At 43.7% G+C, this 23,412-nt stretch overlaps 1 pseudogene; it reads right to left on the bottom strand.

Annotated features, from left to right (window-relative positions):
• Positions 1-2,341: 2,341 nt before the first annotated feature.
• Positions 2,342-22,783, bottom strand: LOC103273280 (annotated as a pseudogene).
• Between the last annotated feature and the right edge of the window lie 629 nt (positions 22,784-23,412).

The following is a 23,412-nucleotide window of genomic DNA, read 5'->3' as shown; positions in this document are numbered from 1 at the left end:
AAGTTTATGACTGTGATTTTATTTATAGAATTTTATAAAGCTGCTCATATAAATTATTTTGCAAATCAGCAAAGGAATCCAAAGTGTGTCCAATTTTAGTCAGGAAAATGTGGGTACTGTTGATATACAATGCATCGTGTGCTCTTTTGCATATATGCTAATGCATTTGGGGGGTTCTCAGTCCAGTCTCCACTAGGGGGCGGTGAGGACCTCCCAATTGACCGACAGATGCGAGTGCTTTTTTCAGGTCTTTCCATTTTACATATCACTAAGGACCATTTCCGATAAACTGCTAAGTCAGTGTTGCTCAAATGAGGCATTTATAAACTAAAATCTGCACATTATTTGAGTGTCTTCAGGATTCAACCTTGATTCTACCTTCAGGCAGACATTGGAATCTCCAAGGGTCTTTCAAACATATCAAAACTGCAGCCTGTGCCAAAGGTTCTGCTTTAATCTGTCGGGGGTGAAATATAGGCATAAGGATTATTTAAAAAGCTCCTCAGATGATTCAATATGCAGCCAGGATTGAGAACCATTTCTCCAGCTAAAAGTATTCTTTCTCCCTCAACATTATAGCAGTTTTGGGGTTTTTTTTTAATGGCATGCAATAAAACTTTAAAAAACATGTTCTACATTTACCTTTTTTTTTTTTTGGACAGGGTTTCGCCCTGTTGCCTAAGCTGGTGTGATCCAGTTCACTGCAACCTCAAACTGCTGGCTCAAGTCATCCTCTTGCTTCAGCCTACCGAGTAGCTGGGATGACATGGCACCACCATGCCTGGCTAATTTTTCTATTTTTTTGTAGAGATAAGGGCTCACTATGTTGCCCAGACTGGTCTCAAATACCTGACCTCAAGCAAGTCTCCCACTTCAGCCTCTCAAAGTGCTGGGATTACAGGAGTAAGTCACTGCACCTGGCCATTCTACATTTTTTTTTTTTTGAGTTGGAGTCTCCCTCTGTCACCCAGGCTGGAGTGCAGTGACACGCTCACAGCCACCACAGCCTTGACTTACTGGGCTCAGGTGATCCTTCTGCCTCCACCTTCCAAGCAGCTGCAACTACAGGCACGTGCCACCACACCCAGTTAATATTTTGATTTATTGTAGAGATGAGGGCTTGCCAATTTGCCTAGGCTGGTCTTGAACCTGTGGACTCAGGCAATTCTCTCACCTTGGCCTCCCAAAGTGCCGGGATTATAGGAGTGAGCCACCGCACTCGCGCCTTTCTACATTTAATAGAATTTATTTAACATACATCTTTTATTTCTCTTGCTGGGCTGCATGCTCTTTGAGGACAGAACTTGTGTTTGAATCATCCTAATCTCCAACCGGGTTTAGCCAAAAATATTTGTTCTTACCATCTATCACCTGTGCCCAAAAACATTTGTTAAATGCATAGCTGAAGTCTCGTCCTAAGGAAAAAACTACAAAAGCCAAAAGCCCTAACAAAAAAGATTGTGTGACCTTAGGCAAGTTCCACACCCTCTGAGCTTCTTGTAAAGTAATTTCTGGCTCCTTGCAGTGTTGAGAAATAACGCTTGGAGCGAGCAGGTGGAAGTTATCAGGAGCCCTGCCCTGCGCCCAACTGATACTTCCCGTTTGCCATTCTCCTTTTGCTTCTTCCTTCTTAGTATACTCTGTATGTCTCATTTGTCTTCTTTATTGTCACTCCCTTCTCCCTCCCTCTACCATGTGAGTCCCATGAGGGTGAGTGTGGGGTTTCTGTCAGTTTGGTTCGTTGCTGTATTCTCAGCGCCCAGAACAGTGCTTAGCAGATAGAAAGTGCTCAATAAATATTTGTGAAAAGAAATTAACACTTGTTAGCCTATTTTTTTTTAAAAGAGGATTAACCCCCTCCGTCGACACTGGTAACAGGAGGTACTTTTCTGGTATATATGTGTTATCATTTATTACAAAGCCTTCTTTTCCCAGTAAAAATTATATTTCTTTTTTTTAGTTGGAGTCTCACTCCATCGCCCAGGCTGGAGTGCAGTGGCATGTTCCTGGCCACTGCAGCCTCGACCTGCTGGGCTCTGGCGATCCTTCCGCCTCAGCCTTCCAAGTAGCCAGAATTACAGGCATGCACTACCACGCCCGGCTGATTAAAAGTTATATTTCTAATATAAATATATATGTTCTGAGTTTATTATATTTTGGAAATATGGTCTTGTTTCTGGGAGTGTTGGCAGTGGTTCTATTTAAGCATAGGGAGGGATGGAGCAGAGATCGTGGGCATGTTTGAGGCCATGTCCGCAGATTGGAGCAGAAGAGCAGTGCTCAGCGTGGCCAGTTAAAGCAGAGGAAATCTGAACCCTGGGTGCTCTTGCACACTCAGAACTCAACTTCTAGCATTCCAGAGGCCAATGGCCATGAGGATGGAGAAGACCATGAAGAGCAGGTAGAGGCAGAAGAGCAGGGTGTCCATCGCGTGGCTGAACTGCACCCACAGCTCCACTGAGGGCTGCTTCTGGGCCTCCTGTTCCTGCTGGGCCTTTGGCCATCCTGAGCTTCCAGTCGGCTCTGCCTCTTTGGGGCCTGGCACTTTCCCCACTAACTCCACTGGCTCATTCAGGCCTGTGGAGAGGACGGAGACTCAGTCATGACACAGGGAGGGGACAGGATTAGAGAAGTGGCGGGCATTGGAGAAATTGGGCCCGGCATGAAGGGAGAGTGTGGGCCGCGCTGGCTTCCCTCACCGGGCAGGTGGGTGGTGGTGAGACTCAGGCCCTTATTTCCCTTCTGGGGTGCAGTGGGGCAGCATTTCCTTGGGCTGGTGTAGTATAGCACCAGAGCGTGGAGCCACGGAGGCATGGGTGGGGACTGGGTTGTGGCCAGGTGCAACAGGTAAGTGAAGAAGATGGTCTCCAGCAGGCTGGCCACCATCAGGGACAGGCACAGGGCAAAGTAGACACCTGGGGTGGGGGTAAGGAGCAGGCCTGAGGCAGTCCACAGGTACCACCAAGTCCCCTCGCTCTATCTCACACAGAGAGCCCTGTTTGGGATGCCTTCTTTCTCCCTCCTGCCTCAGCAGTTCTTGACAGTTTATTTTTTGTTTTTCATTTTCCAGCTGTGGAGGAGGCATACGATGCGGGGAGTGCCACTAGCAGGGAGAAGTTTATTCATCATGAGCAGGCAGACCACATTGTAGCCCAGCAGAAGCATTATCTTGAACAGGGCACGATTTCCATAATGCCAGCAGTTAGAAGCTGAGGGCATCAATGGCAATCAGAAAACTACTGGGCACCAGCAGGTAGTGGGGAGGAGAGAACAGAAAACTGGGTGAAGCTAGGACTGAAGGGGCACTGAGGGATGGTTCTGGCCCCTTCCTTCTTTGGTATCATCACCCCAGCAGGGGCTCCCTCTCAGGAGCAGCTTTCATAGGACTAACAAGACTCCCATACTTACCAAAGAAACCCTAGGCCAGAGCTGGCAGGTGTAGAAAGGGGTCATGCTTTAGGGGACTTGGGAGAGAGGAAGGCTCTGAGGGTTATGGTAGCCAGAGGCCTTTTGATCTTGGGGCAGGAAGTAAGAGTCTCTGGCTTTTGGCCTCAGATGGGTCTGGTGAGGATGGAGGGGGTGGTGGGGCATATAGTCATACTAGACTCTCTAGGTTGACATAGAACATGATTTGGTAAAAAAGACTGGAGCCCACAGACATCTTCAGGGTAGCCTTGTTGATGCCTAGGAGTTCCCATTCCCCTTGTGTACAGGCAATGCCATGTGAAATATCTGTTATCTCCCACACTTCCTTGTCCATGCCCAGTGACATGTCATCCACTGCAGGGGAGACTGACATTTATTCAGCACACACCTGCTCAGTACCTACTCTATGCAGGGCTTAGAGTGATGAATTAAAAAACAACCTTAGCTACTTATTCCAGATTGCCCAATAAGATGACTTCCTTGCTGCTCAGTCATCTCCTTCATATTCTGGGCTTTCTCAGGAAGTCTTGTCCCCTCCTAACTTGAACACCCCCCTGGCCCACCCTCCACATATCCCAATCAGTAAAAACGCCACTGTTCCTTTTCATGTGTTTAAACAATGAGTTTGCCTAAGTATGCTTTTTTTTGCTGCCCCATCCATCAATCTCATTTATTCCATCCCAGAAGCCCAGTTGCCACTTACCTGTGCAGAGGAAAGAGATAAAGGTGAGTGTGCAGTTCTACTGGTCAAAAGGGAAGTAGAAGATGTCCAGGCTATAGGTGCTGGTCACTCGCATTGGCTTATTGTACACAACGTGACCATCGTTAGTCACATATGCAGAGAGATCTTCTGGGGTCTGATTCATATCCATGCTAAGTGGCAAGAGGGGAGAGAGGCATGTGTTCTGGGTTTTTCATCAGTTTAGTTTTTTTTAGGAAGGCAAGGCTCATTAAGACCACTCCGCCATCTTTGGTGCCCACCATTTCCCCATTTCTAGAGTAGTTGATCAGCTACAATCTGCTTCTCTCTAAAGTTAAGTGTTTAGTGGCCTCACTGAATGGGTTTGCCCTGCACTGCTCTGGCCTGTTCCTTCAGAAAGGGCTTCCCTGTAGCTTCCCCAGCCCCGATACCCATAATTCCACAATGAAGATGTCTGGGAGCCACAGGTTCTCAGCTGTCACAGTGAGTTTATTGATATTGCCACATTCTTCTGGGTCCCAGCTGATGAATGGGCTATTTCAGATCTAGAGCACAGGGCACAGGGGGATGAGTATGGCTGAAGCCTGGAGCTAGTTTAGGTCAGCATCTCCTGGCCCTCTATTCTCCTAAAAATAAATACACGCATACATATTCTTTTCTACATGTATGTACCATGGGCATATGAAAAAACTTCAACCATTCCAGAAAGGTATAATATAAAAAGCAATGTTCTCTCTCCTCAGTTTACCCCAATTCAGTCCCTATCCCACCTCGGTCTCATTATTCACCATCTCTTGTGTATCATTCCAGAAAAAGAAACGAATGCACATTCCAGCATTCATTTTTATTTACACAGATAGAATCAGATGTACATTGTTATGCATGATGCTTTCTTGACCTCACTTCCTTTTAAATTCTGATTTCTCTTCTCTCCCTGGTGATAACTGTCTCCCCTTCTCTAGCTAACAAAATCCTATTGGCCTTTCACTTCCTACTCAAGGGAACTCATAAGCTGGACACTGGATGCATTTGGGCCCTGATGTTTACTACCAAGCATCAAGAGCTTCCAAGCGTACACCCACCTTCTCCCTGCATTTTTCACCCATGTCTTTTAAAGTTGATTGGCGGCTTAGGAAGCTATTTATCACCAGCACTGGCCCTATTCTGGTTGGATTTATCTATTTCCTCAGGCACCGTCAATTTCAATAAATGTGGTTTTTGCAAGCAAAGCCTGAAAAAAAGGAAAGGAGAAAGAGAGAAGGAAGAAACAGAATCTCACATACCATATTTAACCACAGAAATGATGTCAGTAGCTAAAGTTGGGCATCTTGTCCAAACAAGACAAAAACCTCCCATGCAGGGTCATTAATGGCATAAAATCAGGACCTAGTCTACCTCCCGTCATTGTTTCCTAAGTAGTCCCAAGTGACAGTTCAGCCTTTCAGTCACAAGTCACAAAAGAAAGGTAGGTCAGAAAAATGCAGGTTGCATGGAAAATGTAGGTAAAAAAACAGTATGGTGGCCCCATGGGGAATGCATTTTTTGTAGAATATTTCCACAAGGGCAGGACTCAAGGACACAACTTCCCTGCAGAAATGTTACTGCAGAATTCCTGCTCCTGTCTCCCTACCCCATAGGATAAACATCTGATTTGTACAAAATCCATTCAGGGGACTCATTGCTCATCTCTGGACTAGGGCAGAAGCCTTTGGAAGGAATGTAGGAGTCAGATCTTACTACTTCCAGGATGGCAGACAGGGTGAAGGAGAAGTTGACATGAGTGGGGGCACTGTAGTTGATGACTGGATGGAAGGCCTTTCTGTCAAACGCAGCCTGGGAAATTTTTCACTATCAACCTGAGCAATTGATGGTGACAGTGTTTGCCCTTCCTGTAGAGAGCAGAGACCTTATGAGATGAAGATAGGGCTTCTGTGTCTCCCATGTGAGAGAGGAACCAGGGTCGGGGCCCAAGAACCTCTCTGCAGAGAAAGGCAACATGGGTACTGTGATAGGCAGGTGAGCCTCTTCTTCCCATGCCAAGACTTCCTTCCTACCATGGCTGGGGAGACGGACTGGCTGGGTAGGCAAATGGTGGAAATCAATGTGGTGAGCTGAGTCAGGGTTCAGACCTTTCTTCCTGTGCTTTCGCTCCCATATAAGCCTACCCAAATTTGTATGCAAACAGCTCATCCAGGGAGTCCTGTTCCTTCCATACAACTGTAAAGTTTTGACCTTTATCCAACCATACTTTTTTATTTCCAGTTCTATTAAGAGTCTTGCCCAAAGTCACCGAACAAAACTTCCCTAACATGCTTTTTCTCAATTTTTTCTTCTTACTTTCATATTTTCCTATCTCCTGAAAGAATTTTGAGAGATGTAAACATGAGGGTGACATAAACTATGCGGGAACTTAAGGACTGTTGTATTCAATGTGAGTTTATTGACTACGTCCTTTGTGTTGTACTCAGTACCCATCTCACACTTAGTGACTTCCTCCAAGATCTGTGGGGGCCATTTTCTTTTTGAGTTGGCATCTCACTCTGTCGCCCAGACTGGAGTGCAGTGGCCGCTCCCGCCCACTGCAGCCTCGACCTGCTGGGCTCCGGTGATCCTTCCGCCTCAGCCTTCCAAGTAGCCGGAATTACGGGCATGCGCTACCACGCCTGGCTGATTTTTTGATTTATTGTACAGATGAGGTCTCGCTGCCTAGGCAGGTCTTGAACCCGCGGACTCAGGCAATCCACTCACCTCAGCCTCCCAAAGGCGCGGGATTACAGGCTGAGCAACCAAGCCCAGCTATGGGGGCCATTTTCATCACCATCATCTTGGGAAGATCTCACTGATCGTCCACCATGTGGTTGGTAGAGCCATATGGTGAAATATTAAAGCCCTTCTATCCAGCTCACCGCACCCAACTCCTGATGACCAAGTAACAGATTACTCCTGCAAGTGTAACCCAGCAAGTCCTTTCCCATACCTCTTCCACTGTCTTCTCATAATAGGCAATTCACAAGGTTCATCTCCAAACTGGAAAGACCCACATCTTAGGGGAATGTTGTCATTCCCTTCCTCATCACTTCCGCTACAAGATCTTCCCAAGAGGCACAGGAAAAGAGTTAGGTTATTGTCAGCAGGACCCTGTATAGCTGCCCTGTTTGTAGTTACTATATCTTGGTAGAAAGGAAAAGTTGGACATTCCATAAGGGTGGAATTGGAGAAGTGGTAAAGTGGAAGGACAGTTTATATTGTAGATGCCTTTGCAGGTAAATGAGAGAGAGGCTGTGTGTACGGTGTAATAAAATAGGTTTTTCGTCTGTCTCCAAAGGGAAATCAAAACACTACAGAGAATTTTAACCTGTTTGTTTTGGATGTTCTGCAGTTTTGGAGAATGGGAAATTTCCTGGATGTTGCCCAGAAGTATATTCCCATCTTTCCCTGTTCTTGTCCATCTTACCTTGAAGCAGAAGGCTGACACTGAGGCAGAAGAGGCCACCTCCCACAGCAGGCCACCCCTCTTCTATTCTCCTCTTCTGCACTCTTCTTTGGAGATTCATCAGGAGCCCCCAGCCCTTGAGCTTAAAGGAGCTCAGACCACACCTTGGTTCCTGGTTTTGAATACTACTTATGTCAGGTGACTTCTCCTGAGTGAGAGGCTGTAGCCAGAGAAGTCTCAGCAGGCTGTCCTGCTTTGCCCTTGCCCCAGGTATCCCTTTCGGGCTCCGGCAGAAAGTTGGACCAAGATTTGGGAAGAAGCACCTATTTGGCAACCCTGTCTAGATGAGTGGTTTTAAATCTGTGTTCTGAGGACCTTTCAGAAAAAAATGAAGGACCTGAAGGATGGGGCAGGTGAGGCCATATATACAGGCCTTAGCACATCCTTGTGGAATTAACTGCCTCAGGGAGAGTACACAGACCACCAGGAAAGGAAGGGCTAGGGACACCTGCTAATTTTAGAAGGCAAGAACATGCCATAATTTTGTTGCAGACCTAGAAATGTATCTTTTCCTGTGGACATTAGGAATTATCATCAATATTGAGTTAGGAGGCTCAACTGGGAAGTGAAACTCCATTTTTTTTTGTCAGATTCTTACTCTGTCGCTTAGGCTGGAGTACAGTGGCACGCTCACGACTACTGCAGCCTCGACCTGCTAGGCTTAGATGATCTTTCTACCTCAGCCTTCTACGTAGCTGGAAGTACAGGGTGTGTGCCACCACGCCTAGCTAATTTTTTGATTTATTGTAGAGACAGAGTCTCACTATGTTGCCCAGGCTGTTCTCCAAACCCTGGGCTCAGGCAATTTTCCTGTCTCCACCTCCCAAAGTGCTGTGGATGATAGCCACCACACCTGGCCATGCTCCATTTTCAGTATATAACCTCACTAGCATATCTGTCTCCACAGCCAATACCATAGAACAGATCTGCACTATTCCTCATTTGTACTATTGCAATAGCCTCTTAATAAGGTGCTCTCTATCCAATTTCTCCCCAGTTGAAGCTTTTATTTTGACATTCTCTAAAACAGAGCTCTCCTGCCTACCCTTTCTTATCTGATGTCTCTAAAAGCCCACAGCCCTGGGGCCATCAGAGAGTCATTTGTTGAGCTTTTTGAAAATACCTGCATACATGCCCCTCTGTGAGAGAGAGAGAGAGAGAGAGAGAGAGAGAGAAAGAGAATGTGTTTAAAATTGGCTCATTTTAATGTGTTTTAATGTGTTTAAAATTGGCTCATGCCTATAATCTCAGCACTTTAGGATTTGGAAAGTGGAGGCGAGAGGATTGCCTGAGCCCCAGGGGCTTGAGACCAGCCTGAGCAACATGGTGAGACCTCATCTCTACAATAAATCAAAAAAATTACTGGGTGTAGTGGCACGTGCCTGTAGTCCTAGCTACTTGGAAGGCTGAAGCGGAAGGATCGCTTGAGCCCAGCTGGTCGAGGTTGCCCTGGTTGTAAGCATGCCACTGCACTCCAGCCTGGGGGTAAGTGAGACTCCAGCTCAAAAAAAAAAAGAAAAAGAAAACCTTTGGGGTTGGCCTATAGTGCAATATCACAATCAGGATATTGACATCAATACAATCAAGATGTAAGGATATCTACATCAGGTTCCTCATATCACCCTTTTATAGTTGCAATCACATCCCTCCCCAACTCCAAACCCTGGCAACCATTAATCTGCACTTCATTGCTATAATTTTCCCATTTCAGCCAGGCTTGGTGGCTCAGCCTGTAATTTCATGCCTTTGGGAGGCTGAGGTGAGAAGATTGCCTGAGCCCACAGGTTCGAGACCCGCCTGGGCAACTTGGCGAGACCTCATCTCTACAATAAATCAAAATGATCCGGCATGGTAGCGCGCACCTGTAGTTCCAGCTACTCAGAAGGCTGAGGCGAAAGGATTGCCGGAGCCCAGCAGGTTGAGGCTGCGGTGGCCGGGAGTGGCCACTGCACTCCAGTCTGGGTGACAGAGTGAGACTCCAACTCAAAAACAAAAACAAAAACAAATTTTGCCATTTCAAAATGTTATATACATAAAAGTCATCTAGTAGGTAACTGTTGGGGATTGGCTTTATTCCCTTAGCATGATTCTCTGAAGATTCATTCAGGTTGTTGCAGTTATCATCCTTTTTTTTTTTTTTTTGAGTTGGAGTCTCATTCTGTTGACCATGAACCTGCTGAAGGACACCTGAATTGTTTACAGTTTTTGGCTATTTAGTATAAATTGCTATCAACATTTGTGTACAGGTTTTTATGTGAACACAAGTCTTCTGGAAAAATATTTGGAAGTGCAATTGCTGGATTATATGGTAATTGAATGTTTAGTTTTTTAAAGAAACTATAATACTCTTTTCCAGAGTGGCTGTATCATTTTTTTTTTTTTTTTTGAGTTGGAGTCTCACTCTGTCGCCCAGACTGGAGTGCAGTGGCTGCTCCCGGCTACCGCAGCCTCGACCTGCTGGGCTCCGGTGATCCTTCTGCCTCAGCCTTCCGAGTAGCTGGAATTACAGGCGCACACTACCACGCCCGGCTAATTTTTTTATTTTATTGTTGAGATGAGGTCTCGCCTGCCCATCTCTACAATAAAACCCACGGGCTCAGACAATCCACTCACCTCAGCCTCCCAAAGGTGCGGGATTACAGGCTGAGCCACCGAGCCCGGCTAGCTGTATCATTTTATATTGACACCAGCAAAGTGTGAATGATCCAGTTTTGCTGTGCTTTTTGAAATTTTGAACTTTGAATAAGCAAGGATTTCTTTTTTTTTTTTTTGAGTTGGAGTCTCACTCTGTCACCCAGACTGGAGTGCAGTGGCTGGGTTCTGGCGATCCTTCCGCCTCAGTCTTCCAAGTAGCTGGAACTACAGCGCACGCTACCATGCCTGGCTAATTTTTTTATTTATTGTAGAGACGAGGTCTCGTCAAGTTGCCCAGGCGGGTCTCGAACCCATGGGTTCAGGCAGTCCACTCACCTCAGCCTCCCAAAGGCGCGGGATTATAGGCTGAGCCACCGAGCCCGGCTAGCCAGGATTTCTTAAAACAAGACTCTGAAGTCATAACTGAAAAAGAAAAAAATTGAAAATGTAAACTTTGTTCATTAAAGGCCACTAAGTGTGAAAAATCAAGTCATAAACTGAGAAAATATCTTTGCAACACATATACATAACCAAAGAATAATATAAAACATGCAAACATGCCTATAAATCAATAACAAAGAGAAACAATCTATTATAAAAATAGACAAAAGGCATGAATTGGCATTTTACAGAAAAGGAAATAAAAACAGCCAATAAACACAAAAGGCACTCAACCTCATTGGTGATTATGGGAAAGAAAATTAAGTAGGCCGGGCGTGGTGACTCACATCTGTAATCTCAGCATTTTGGGAGGCAGAGGCACCAGGATTGTCTAAACTCAGGGGTTCAGCATCAGCCTGGGCAATTTGATGAGAACTCGTCTCTACAATAAATCAAAAAAATTAGCCAGGCATGACGGTGCGTGCCTGTAGTCCCAGTTACTTGGAAGGCTGTGGCAGAAGGATTGCCTGAGACCAGCAGGTCAAGGCTGCGGTGGTCATGAGCATGCCACTGCACTCCAGCCTGGGCAGCAGAGTGAGACTCCGACTCAGAAAAAAAAAGAAAGAAAAAAAAATTAAGTAACTGAAAACCATGGTAAGCTACCATTTCCCATCCAACAGAGGGCAAAATTTAAAAAGTCTGGTGATAGAAGTGTTGGTGAGGTTGTAGAATCACAAAGACTTGTACACATTGTGGACAGGGGTAAAAACACCTTGGAAAATAATTTGCAACAATCTCCTGAAATGGAGGATGTACATGTTCCACAGAATGAGTGAAATATGTGCAAGAGATGTACACAGCAATGCTGTGTTTAGGTAAACACCCTAGCACTGCACTGTTCAAAACAGTAGCTACTAGTCATATGTAGTTAATTTTTTTCCTGTTTTATAAAACTCCACATTTATTCAGTGTTAAAAGATTTCACTCTCCCCTCCAAAATACTTCACAATTTTAAAAAGTCAAAACTATTTTTACATGTCTCAGCCACTGTTCAAGTTGCTGCTTCCTTCTCAGGACCAGTCTCTGCCCCTCAAAGCCTTTCTCTTCCCTGCTCCCCTCTCAATATTGCTACAAGTGTGTTTACAAAACCCTCCATCCTCTCTCTCTGCATAAGGCAGAATACACAGGCAACGCGCGGGAGGGCAAAGAGTATGCTTTGTGCTTCTGGGAGAACTGCTAGCAGGCTTTTTTTCTTGGTCAAGCAGAAGTTCTTTTTTTTGTTTTTCTTTTCAAAAAGTCTTACTGTCCTGCCCAGGCTGAAGTGCAGTGGCACCTTCCCAGCTCACTGCAGCCTGGAACTCCTGGCCTCAAGTGATCCTCCTACTTCAGTCTCTCAAGTAGCTGGAACTACAGGCGTGTGCCACCATACCCGGCTAATTCATATGTGGCTATTAAGACTTAAATTAACAAACATGAAATATTCAGCCGGGGCGGTGGCTCACACCTTTAATATCAGCACTTTGAGAGATGGAGGTGAGAGGATTGCCTGAGTCCACAGGTTCGAGACCAGCCTGGACAACTTGACGAGACCAATAAACAATAAATTTTATTTATTGTAGAGACAATAAATAAAAAAATTAAATGGGTGTGGTAGTGCACACCTGTAGTTCTGGTTATTTGGAAGACTGAGGCAGAAGAATCGCTGGAGCTCAGCAGGTCGACGCTGGGGTGGCTGTGAGTGTGCCACTGCACTCTAGCCTGGGTGACAGAGTGAGACTCCGACTCAAAAAAAAAAAAGCACTATATAAATGTTTCTTAGTAATAAAAAAAATTCAGAGAATGCGGACTAATTGCTACTAAATTTTGAGGCTTGTTCTATAACCTATACACAGTTAATTTTGTAAATGGCTCATGTATGCTTGCAAAAGAATATATATCTTCCAATTATTGAGTGTAGAGTTCTGTATATTCTCCTTATATCTTTTTTCTTTTTCAGTTGCTATAAAAGCAAACTTCAATATAATACAACCGTGTGTCTAAAGTCTATTATATTTTCATTAATGTGTTATTTGCTGAGATAAGTTGAACTTGCCCATTATAATGATAGACTTGCCACTTTATCTTTGTGATTCTTCCAACTTTTGCTTTATATATTTTGAGGCTATTTTATTAGATGCATTTAAATTTAGAATGTTATTATCTTCCAAGTGATTAAACATTTTATCATCATGTAGAGATCTTTATCCTAAATAAGTGTTTCTGTCTTTTTTTTTTTTTTGAGTTGGAGTCTCACTCTGTTGTCCAGGTTGGAGTGCACTGGCACACTCATGGCCACCGTAGCCTTGACCTGCTGGGCTCAGATGATCCTTCCGCCTCAGCCTTCCAAATAGCTAGAACTACAGGCTTGTGCCACCATGCCCAGCTAAGTTTTGATTTATTGTAGAGATGAGGTCTTACCAAGTTGCCCAGGCTGGTCTCAAACCTGTGGCTCAGGCAATCCTCTCACCTCAGCCTCCCAAAGTGCTGGGATTATAGGTGTGAGCCACCACACCTGGCCTTGTTTCTGTCATTAAGACTATTTTGTCTGATTATAATAGAGTCATTCAAGCTTACTTTTGCTTAGTATTTGCCTTACATATCTTTTTCAATCATTTACCTTTAGCTTTCCTGTCTCCTTATGTTTTAGGTGTGTTCTTTTTAATACAATTTTACAAATACTTTTTGTTGAGTTTAATCTATTTACATTTATTTTGATTACGAGTATATTTGGATTTGTTTACTTTCTTTTTCTTTTCTTTGATTCAGGGTTTCTCTGACACCCAGACTGGAGTGCAGTGGCATGATCACAATGATCACAGTCCATGGCAGCTTCAATCTTCTGGGTTCAGGTGATCCTTCCACCTCGGCATACTGAGTAGCTGGGACTACAGACACAAACTACTATGCCTGGTTAATTTTTCAATTTTTATTTTTTGTAGAGACCAGGTTATGCTATTTTGCCCAGGCTGGTCTTGAACTCCTGGGCTCAAGAAATCCGCCTGCCTTGACCTCCCAAAGTGCTGGTATTACAGGCGTGAGCCACCACACCTGGCCCTTGGATTTATTTCTACATCCTTATTTCATGTTTTTTTTCTTTTTGCTCTTCTTTCTTACCTTCTTTTGGATTCATTTACAATTGTCTTTCCTTATTTCATTTTTCTTTCTTACTGATTTGAAAATCATATACTCTATTTTTGTTAATTTAATGGATAACTTAAAATTTTACCATGCACGCTGGTGGAAGATTGTCACCCAGATGAACAGCCCAGATACTCATGACCTATATTCCTGCTATCATCTCTTCCTTTTCAATGTGCACTAACAGCTTCATGAGAAGTTCCCTCTGACCAGTCCACTGGATAAGTACAGTTTACACATGATTCTGTACAATATATGACACAACCCAAAAGTATACAGTTGTAGCACTACAGCCTCAGTCTAGGATGGTTCTGATGGATAGTGGTGAAAAAAAACTTCCCAAGGGAGAACTTTGACCGGTACATCTGGTTGTTTATTTTGCCTGGAAGGAGAGATGGCCAGAGATTCAAATGTATATTCATTTATGTGCAATAGCTAATGGTTTAGTTGGATCGTCAGAGAAGTTGGAAGAAACACAACTGGAAAACTGATGACAAAAAGGACTAGGGAAGAGATCTATAGATAGATAGACCTCTTCAAATGGGCAGTGAATGTGAGTATATTTTTGTCCTGTGTGATTGCTGTCTGAAGAGCACTTCAACAGGATTTAGTAAGCAAATGGACAAGATGACTCACTCTGTGGATGCATGTCAACCCCTTCCCCCAGCTATCCCTGCCTTTGCTCAATGGGCTCACAAATAAAGTAGCCACCATGAGAGAGATTGATGTTTTGCATGTGCTCCACAATGTGGACTTCTGCACATTAAGATATATCTTGTTATAGTCACTGCTGGGTACTCAGCCTGCTAAGAGCAGAGACAAGCACTGAGCCTCCATTATGGCATCATTTCTCAGAGGATGATCAGCCAGCTACCCAGTGGCAGCTGATTACACATTTCATTGGAGAATTTTGTGCTCACTGGAATAGACACCCGTTTTGAATATGGTTTACCAGCCCTGACCTCAATGTTTTTGCCAAAAGTGCCATCTGTGAACTTACAGAATGTCTTACTCCATCATGAATCCATACATTATTATTATTTATTTATTTATTTATTTTACCAAAGAACTCATTCTACTGTAGTTCCAGCTACTTGGAAGGCTGAGGCGGAAGGATTGCCGGAGCCCAGCAGGTCGAGGCTGCGGTGGCCGGGAGCGGCCACTGCACTCCAGTCTGGGCGACAGAGTGAGACTCCAACTCAAAAAAAAAAGAAAGAAAGAAAAGAAAAGAACTATCACTCTGTTGCCCAGGCTGGAGTGCAGTGGCATGCTCACAGCCACCGCAGCCTCGACCTGCTGGCCTCAGGCAATCCTTCCGCCTCAGCCTTCTAAGCAGCCGGAACTACAGGCGTGCGCTACCATGCCTGGCTAATTTTTTGATTTATTGTAGAGATGAAGTCTCGCCAAGTTGCCCAGGCTGGTCTCGAACCACTGTCAAACCACTGGGTTCCTGCAATCCTCTCGCCTCCGTCTCCCAAGGTGCTGGGATGACAGGTGAGAGATTCCGTGCCCAGCGTAATTCACTGGTTTTATCATTAACCTGAAGCAGAGAGTTGGATTAAACAACGGAATGGCCGTTTGAAGACTCATCTATGGTGGCGACATCTCAGGGACCTAGAGTATCGTCTTCCAAAATACAGTGTGTGCTCTAAGTTAGTGATCAATTTATGGTGCCATTTACCCTATAAGACTCTAGATCTGGGAGTGAAGGGAGGGAAATGGAAACGGTTCTTCTATCACTAAGCTGCCAGTGAAATGTTTCCTTCTCATTCCTGCAACTTCATGCTCTGCTGTTCCAGAAGTCTTGGTTCCCAACAGAGGAATGCTTCCACAAAATAATACAGCTATGGTTCCAATAAACTGGAAGTTGAGACTGTCCTTTGATCAATTTGGATTCCACATGCCATTGAATCAATACGCAAAAACGGGGATGGCTGGATCCTATCTAGGGGAAATTGGGTTACTTCTAGGTGAGCATGATAAGGAGTGTGACTGGAATGCAGGAAATCCCCTGAGGGACCTCTTAGCTCTTTCATGTCTTATGATTACAGTCAGTGGAAAACTACAACAACCTAGAACAGACAGGACTGCTAAATGCTCAGGCCCTTCAGGGATGAAGATTTGGGTCACCCCATCATGTAAGGAACCATGGCCAGCCAAGAAGCTTGCTGAAAACAGAGGGAATATAGGTAGTGGAAGAAGGTAGTTATAAATATCAGCTATGACCATATAACCAGTTACAGCAATAAAAACAGATAGTTATAAGTGTTTATTCCTCATTTTATGTGAGTAGATTTGTATATGTATTAGTCGATTTTTTTCTCTTCCCTTCTCACATGTCCTTCCAAATAAAATATGTTAATAGTAGTTAACCTGTATCTCAGTTATCTAAGACAAAAAATATTGAAAGGGAGCTGGATGGTGGCTCACGCTTAAAATCCCAGCACTTTGGGAAGCTGAGGCGAGAAGATTGCTTGAGCTCCGGCGTTCAAGACCAGTCTGGGCAGTCTAACGAGACTTCATCTCTATTTTAAAAATGTTAAATTAGTCAGCCATGGTATCTGTAGTCCTAGTTACTTCGGAGGCTGAGGTGGGAGAATCACTTGACCCCAAGAGGTTGTGGTTGCCGTGAACCATGATTGTGCCACTGCATTCCAGTCTGGGTGACAGAGTGAAACCCCAACTCAAAAAAAAAAGAGTGAATATCACTCAATAAATAAAGACATCCCATATTTGCTTTTGTGGAGGGTTAACCTATTTCCAGTTGTGTGAAAGACAGTCTCATTATGTCAAACAGAAGCATTATTGTGCTATTGTCTTTATTTGGAAGTTAAATATGGCTAAAGAGGTATATATGGATAACTGGGATGAACTCAGGTGTATATGGACTATAGTTGACTTGTGTGGCGTTCACTTAGCTAAGCTGAAATTAAATACCCAGAATTCCCATCTCTGCACAGTTCTGGGTTGGCATGGGCTACAAGATGCATTTTGTGTAAATTAGAAATGCAGAATATCCATTAGCATCCAAGTAGCAGCCACATACTATATATTTTTATGCTTAGATACTTGGCGCAAGGCACAAGAAGCTGTTTCAGTTCACACACTTGTTGGTGTGGGAGCAGCGTCAGGCCACAGCTCCTTGGCACCTGCTGTCTCTCCTCCTTCAGCTTCTCCAAATCCTGGGCCATTGTGGGGTGCTTGGCAACAGCAGCTGACCTGTAGCTCCCCCCTCCTGCCAGATACTCTTCTGGGGCAGCAATAGGTCTGACCCTTGGTTGGACAACCTGCCTTGTAGAACTCAGGTCCGGCACCAGATGTAGCAGCAAGAGCTGTGTATGAACTGATATAAGCTTATTAACCATCTTTTACAATATATAAGGTGAAAGTCCTCTAATAAATTCCATATTCTATATAATAATTAGTTGGATATATTTCTTTGATTAACCTTGAGCATTCATCATAATGTCTAATATTAGTCAATATCTCTGGCCTACTGAAAGTACAAAGGCCTCAAAGTGCTTTAATTCTAATACCTTCTACCTAGATAAACTTCTATGGTCCAACATTTTAGTTCTATTTTGCAATTTTTAAGGATCACAAGACTATTGTTTCACACAGACAATGTTGTTCTATATTTGCTTATGCATTTACCATTTTATTTGCTTTTTTTTTTTTAAGAGTCTCACTCTGTTGCCCAGGCTGTGGTGCAGTGGCACGCTCATGGCCATCACAGCCTCAACCTGCCGGGCTCAGGTGATCCTTCCACCTCAGCCTTCTAAGTAGCTGGAAACATAAGTGTGCGCACCACGCATGGCTGATTTTTTTATTTATTGTAGAGACAAGGTCTCACTAAGTTGCCCAGGCTGGTCTCGAACGCCTGGACTCAGGCAATCTCTTGCTTCTGCCTCCCAAAGTGCTGGAATTATAGGCATGAGCTATCATTCCCAGCATTTTTTTTGCTTTAATTCTTTTGCATGCCTGAAACTTTGCTTATGGGGATCATTTTTCTTCTTCCGGAAATACATTTAGAAGCTCTATTGGCAAGGGATCTCCTGCTGGGAAAATCTCTCACTTAAATCTTTCTTGTTATTTGTCAAAATTTTATTTAGTCTTCATTCTTATTTATTTATTTTTGAGTAAGAATCTCCCTGTCACCCAGGCTGTAGTGCAGTGGCACATTCACGGCCAACGCAGCCTCGACCTGCTGGGCTCAGGTGATCCTTCCGCCTCAGCCTTTCAAGTAGTTGGAACTGCAGGCACATATCACCATGCCCCGCTAAGTTTTTGATTTATTGTAGAGATGAGTCTCACCAAGTTGCCCAGGCTGGTCTTGAACCCCTGGGCTCAGGTAATCCTCTCACCTCGGCCTCCCAACATGTCGGGATTATAGGCGTGAGCCACTGCACCCAGCCATGGTCTTCATTCTTAAAATATCATTTTGGCTGATATAGATTTATAGAATTCCATGGAATTGTTTTTTCCTCAGCACTTAGGAAACATTATCCTACTGTCTTCTGACTTCCATTGTTATTTTAAGAAGTTGGCTGTCACTTTGGAAGGTAGAAGGAAGAGGATTGCCTGAGCTGAGGGGTTCGAGACCAGCCTGGACTACTTGGTGAGACTTGATCTCTGCAATAAATGAAAAAAATTAAAACAGTGTGGTGTCACATTAATGTGGTTCCAGCTACTTGGAAGGCTGAGGCAGAAGGATCACCTGAGCCAAGCAGGTCAAGGCTGTGGTGGCAGTGAGCGTGCCACTGCACACCGGCCTGGACGACGGAGTGAGACTCTTAATCCAAAAAAAAAAAAAAGTTGGTTGTCAGTTCAATTATTGTTCTTTTTTTTTTTTTTTTTAGCATTGTTATGCCATCATCATCATAATCCATCTCCAGAATGTTTTCATTATCCCAAATTGAAACTCTGTACCCATTAAATAATAGTTCCTATTTTTCCTCCCTCAGTCCATGATAAGCATTATTCTTACTGTCTGTATGAATTCAACTATTTAATACTTACTATTATATATATTTATAATTTTATATGTAATATGTATAATTTTATACATAGTTCTATATAAATATAATTTGACTACACTTTGGTTATTCTTGTTTTTTTTTTTTTTTTTGAGTCAGTGTCTCCTCTGTTGCTCAGGCTGGAGTGCAATGGCATGCTCACGGCCACCGCACCCTTGGCCTTCTGGCTCAGGTGATCCTTTCACCCCAGGCTTCCAAGTAGCTGGAACCACAGACACATGTTACCACACATGTCTAATTTTTTTGATTTTTATTGTAGAGAGGAGTTCTTACCAAGTTGCTCAGGCTGATCTCGAACCCGTGGGCTCAGGCAATCCTCTTGCCTCTCCCTCCCAAAGTGCTGTGTTTACAGGCATGAGCCACCTCTTTCGGCTGGCTATTCTTTTTTAAAATTAAAAAATGCTTTATTGCTGACAGATGCTAATGATCATCTGAGCATCAGAGATTCCTAATCTTTTTTGCTGGTGGAGGTTCTTGGTGCAATGTTGATGGCTGCTGACTGATCAGGGTGGTGGTTGCTGACTGATCAGGGTGGTGGTTGCTGAAGGTTGGTAGTGACTTTTCTATACTTCTCATAAGTGGGATCATACAGTATTTGTCCTTTTGTATCTCTAGCTGCTTTTAAGAAGCTATCTTTGCTTTTCTGAATTTTCATTATGATATGTCTGATGGTTAATTTTGTGTGTCAATTTGCATAGGCTAATGGATGTTTAGATAATAACTAAAACATTACTTCTGAGTGTGTCTTGAGGCAGGGTAGCTAGCACAGGTTAGACATAGATAAATTTCCTGTAATGAGTTTTAGGAAGCATTCAAACATTTAAAAAATTACATTTTACTGCAGGTCAAACTGGCAGCCTATCCCACCCCCCCAAGTCAATCAAAATAAAATTCCCTCAGATGTAAGAATAGGACAGCCCAAACTTTCAACTCATAAACACTAAAAATCCTTCAGTTTCCCTGTTGAAGGTAAAAACCTCAACCTCTCCCATTAACTGATGAAAGCCATAGAAATGATCTTAAGACCACCCCTTCAGAGGCGGAGAGGGCAGCTGTTACCTGTGGTCCACCCACATTAGCATTTCAATAACTACGTAGCTATATCTAGCTTGTAGGTGAGAACAGGTACAGGTCTTTCTGTCATGAATCTTCCTTTTTCCTTCTCTTCTTCTTGCTAATAAACTCTGTTTTAAAACTTTGCAAGCCTCTCTAAAATTCATTTTAGGGGTGAGCCAAGAATCCACGAGTTTTGTGCCATACCCTACCTGGCATCATATCTGTGAGGATGTTTTTTAGAAGAGATTGGTATTTGAGTCAATAAAGAAGATTGCCCTCACCAATGTGGCCAGGCATCATCCTATCTGTTTAGGGCCTAATAATAGAATAAAATAGCAGAGGAAGGATGAATTCTTTTACTTTTTGGTGTAGGATATCTATCTTATCCTGCCCTTGATGTTGGAGCTCCTGGTTCTTGGGCATTCAGATCCCTGAACTTACATCAGCAGCCTTCAACCTCATCTCCCTCAACCTCAATTTTCAGGCCTTTGGCTTCAGACTTGGAATTACACCATCATGTCCCTTGAGTCTCAGGCCTTTGGACTCGGACTGAATTACACCATTGGCTTTCTCAGGCTTTTCTAAATTACATCACTGGCTTTCTGTCCAGCTTGCAGAGGGTATATTGTGGGACTTCTCAGCCTCTATAGTTGCATGATTGCATTTTCCCAAATTGTATTTTCCCCAAAACGCGTATGTTAAAACTCTGATCCTACTACTGTAAAACGTGGTTATATTTGGAGATAGGATCTTTAAAGAGGTAATTAAGTTACAATGGGATTGTTAGGGTGGACTGTAATCCAATATGACTGGTGTCCTTATAAAAAGAGGCTATCAGAGACACCAGGCAAGTATATAGACACAAGGATGATCATGAGAGCACATAGCAAGAAGCCCATTTGCAAGTAAAAGAGAGAGGTCTTAGATGAAGCCAAACCTGCCAACGCCTTGATCTTGGACTTCTAGTGTCCAGAATTGTGAAAAAATAAATTCCCATTGTTTAAGTCACTCAGTCTGTGGTATTTTGTCATGGCAGCCTTAGCAAACGAATACAGTATGTTATGTACTTCCAGGATTTATGGATTCGTGTCTTTCATTGACTCTCAAAAATTCTTTTTTTTTTTTTGAGTTGGAGTTACACTCTGTCACCTAGGCTAGAGTGCAGCAGTGCAATCACAGCTCACCACAGCCTCTGCCTCTTAGGCTCAGGCTATCTTTCCAGCTCAGCCTTTCAAGTAGCTGGGACAACAGGTGTGTGCCACTATGCCTGGCTAATGTTTTTTATTTTTAGTAGAGCTGAAGTCTTGCTATGTTGCCTAGTTTGGTCTCAAACTCCTGAGCTCAAACGATCCTTTCACCTTGACCTCCCAAAGTGCTGGGATTATAGGTATAAACCACCATGCTGAGCCACCTCTAGAAAATTCTCAGCAAATAAACCTTCACTATTTTCTCTTTCTCATGGTGTCTTTTTAAAATATATTTTACTTTTTAAGTTTATTTATTTCTTTTTATCTTTTTTTTTTTTTTGAGTCAGATTCTCACTCTGTCGCACAGACTGGAGTGCAGTGGCACACTCATGGCCACTGCAGCCCCGACCTGCTGGGCTCAGGTGATCCTTCCGCCTCAGCCTCCCAAGTAGCTAGAACTATAGGCACACACCACCATGTCTGGCTAATTATTTTTCTGATTTAGTATGGAGACAAGGTCTCGCCAAGTTGCTCAGGCTGGTCTCGATTCCTGGACTCAGGCAGTCCTCTCACGTCAGCCTCTCAAAGTGCTGAGATGACAGGTGTGAGCCACTGGGCCCAGTTTTCTTTTATCTTTTTCTCTCTTTGTTGCTGTTTTTCGTATAACTTTTTCAGCTGTATCTTTTAGATTACCAATTCTCTTTTTATCTGTGTCTTATTTGCTTTAACACCTCTGTATTAGAATTCTCTAGCAAGTCAGAACCAATAGGATATATACAGCACATCCTTGAATAACATTGTTTTGTTCAATGTCATTTCATTGTAACACTGATGAGGAAAATAAAATCTGATTCCAGGTCAGGGTCAGTGTCTGTGTGGAGTTTGCACATTCTCCTCATGTCTGATGGGTTTTTTCTTGGTACTCTAGTCTCAAGCCCCAAAGATTTGCACTTTAGTTTAGTGGGTGTGTCTAAATTGTTCTGGTGTGAATGAATGTGGGCATATGTATGAGTGGGAGTGCCCTGTGATGGAATAGTATCCTGTCCAGGGTTGGTTCCTGCCCTGCTTACTGACAAAAATTCAAAAGTTTGACTATTTATTCTGTTGGTGATGCTTTCACACATTACCTGAATTTTGGCGGACAATTTGGCAGTATCTATCAATATTACAAACATGTATCCTCTTTGAATCAGCATCACACTTCTGTGAATTTTCTTATATAAAGCATGAAGACATATGGTTTTTAGAAGATTATTCATTATAGTCTTGCTTGTATAACAAACGACAAAATCAATCAAAGAGTCTACCCTTTGGGCACTGCAGCAGAGGGAGCCTCATCTTTTTCTTTCTTATCTTTCTCGCTGTCATTTTTCTCTTTCATCTTTCTCTCTCTTTCTCTACACCCTCTGCTCTCCTCTCCTCTCCCTGTGCCCATTTATCTTATATGGGTGGCCAGGAAGTACTAGTGAGGCTAGTGTGTGAGGCCTCAGACCATAGCTAAGCCTTAGTCCACCTGGACTGAGGCTTTTGTACTAGAGGACAGGAAGTGGGAACAGTGAAGAGAGGTCTGTACCTGGGAAGGAAGAGCCAGGGATCCCTGGCAAGCCTGTTTCTCAGTGAACATAGCAGATTCGGAGCCACCTGGGCACCGATGTCTGCCTCTAGGCGGCCCTGCCCACATGCTCACGGCCATTTTCAGCACAATCTACCATCAAAGGGGATCCTTAAGAAGCTGTGCTGGGAACAGAGAGCTCAAGGAAAATGAGAAATACATTCCCCAAAAGTCCTTCCTGACACAAAAGTATTAACTTATCGCCATTGGAATGTGAATAATAAAACATAAGCTGAAAGGCAGGCACTGCCGCCTTGGCTGGATCAAAGACCTGTTGGAAGGAACGTAACAACTTTCTTCCCTCATATCCATAGTTGGTTGAAGGGAAAATAAGGCTTTCCCACCACTAAGGTCGTGTTTCACTAAAGTTTCAAGTCTGTGCTAAGCTGCATGGTGGATGACTGCCAGGGTGTGAAGTACTTTCAGTGTGTTTGGGCCTTGGGGCATTTATTTCCAGATTTTGGGCTGAGGTAATGCTGTAGGTTGTTAGGGAAGGATGCGTGAGCTGATGACTTGTGCAGATTGGCACATTTTCAACAGAGTTGACTGGTCCACATGGGACCTCAGGTGACCTGGAAAAGTAATTTTTGGAAGGCCTAAGAATGAAAAGGGAAGAAGGGAGTAGCTATGAGGAAACTTTTTTTTTTTTGAGTTGGAGTCTCACTGTGTCTCCCAGGCTGTAGTGCAATGGCATGCTCATGGCCACCGAA

This window comes from Carlito syrichta, unplaced genomic scaffold (genome assembly GCF_000164805.1).
Source record: "Carlito syrichta isolate Samal-C Ts95f unplaced genomic scaffold, Tarsius_syrichta-2.0.1 Scaffold313936, whole genome shotgun sequence".
NCBI classification, from domain to species: domain Eukaryota; kingdom Metazoa; phylum Chordata; class Mammalia; order Primates; family Tarsiidae; genus Carlito; species Carlito syrichta.
The sequence above is the reverse complement of the archived record's forward strand: the minus strand, read 5'-3'. Positions and strand labels throughout refer to the sequence as shown.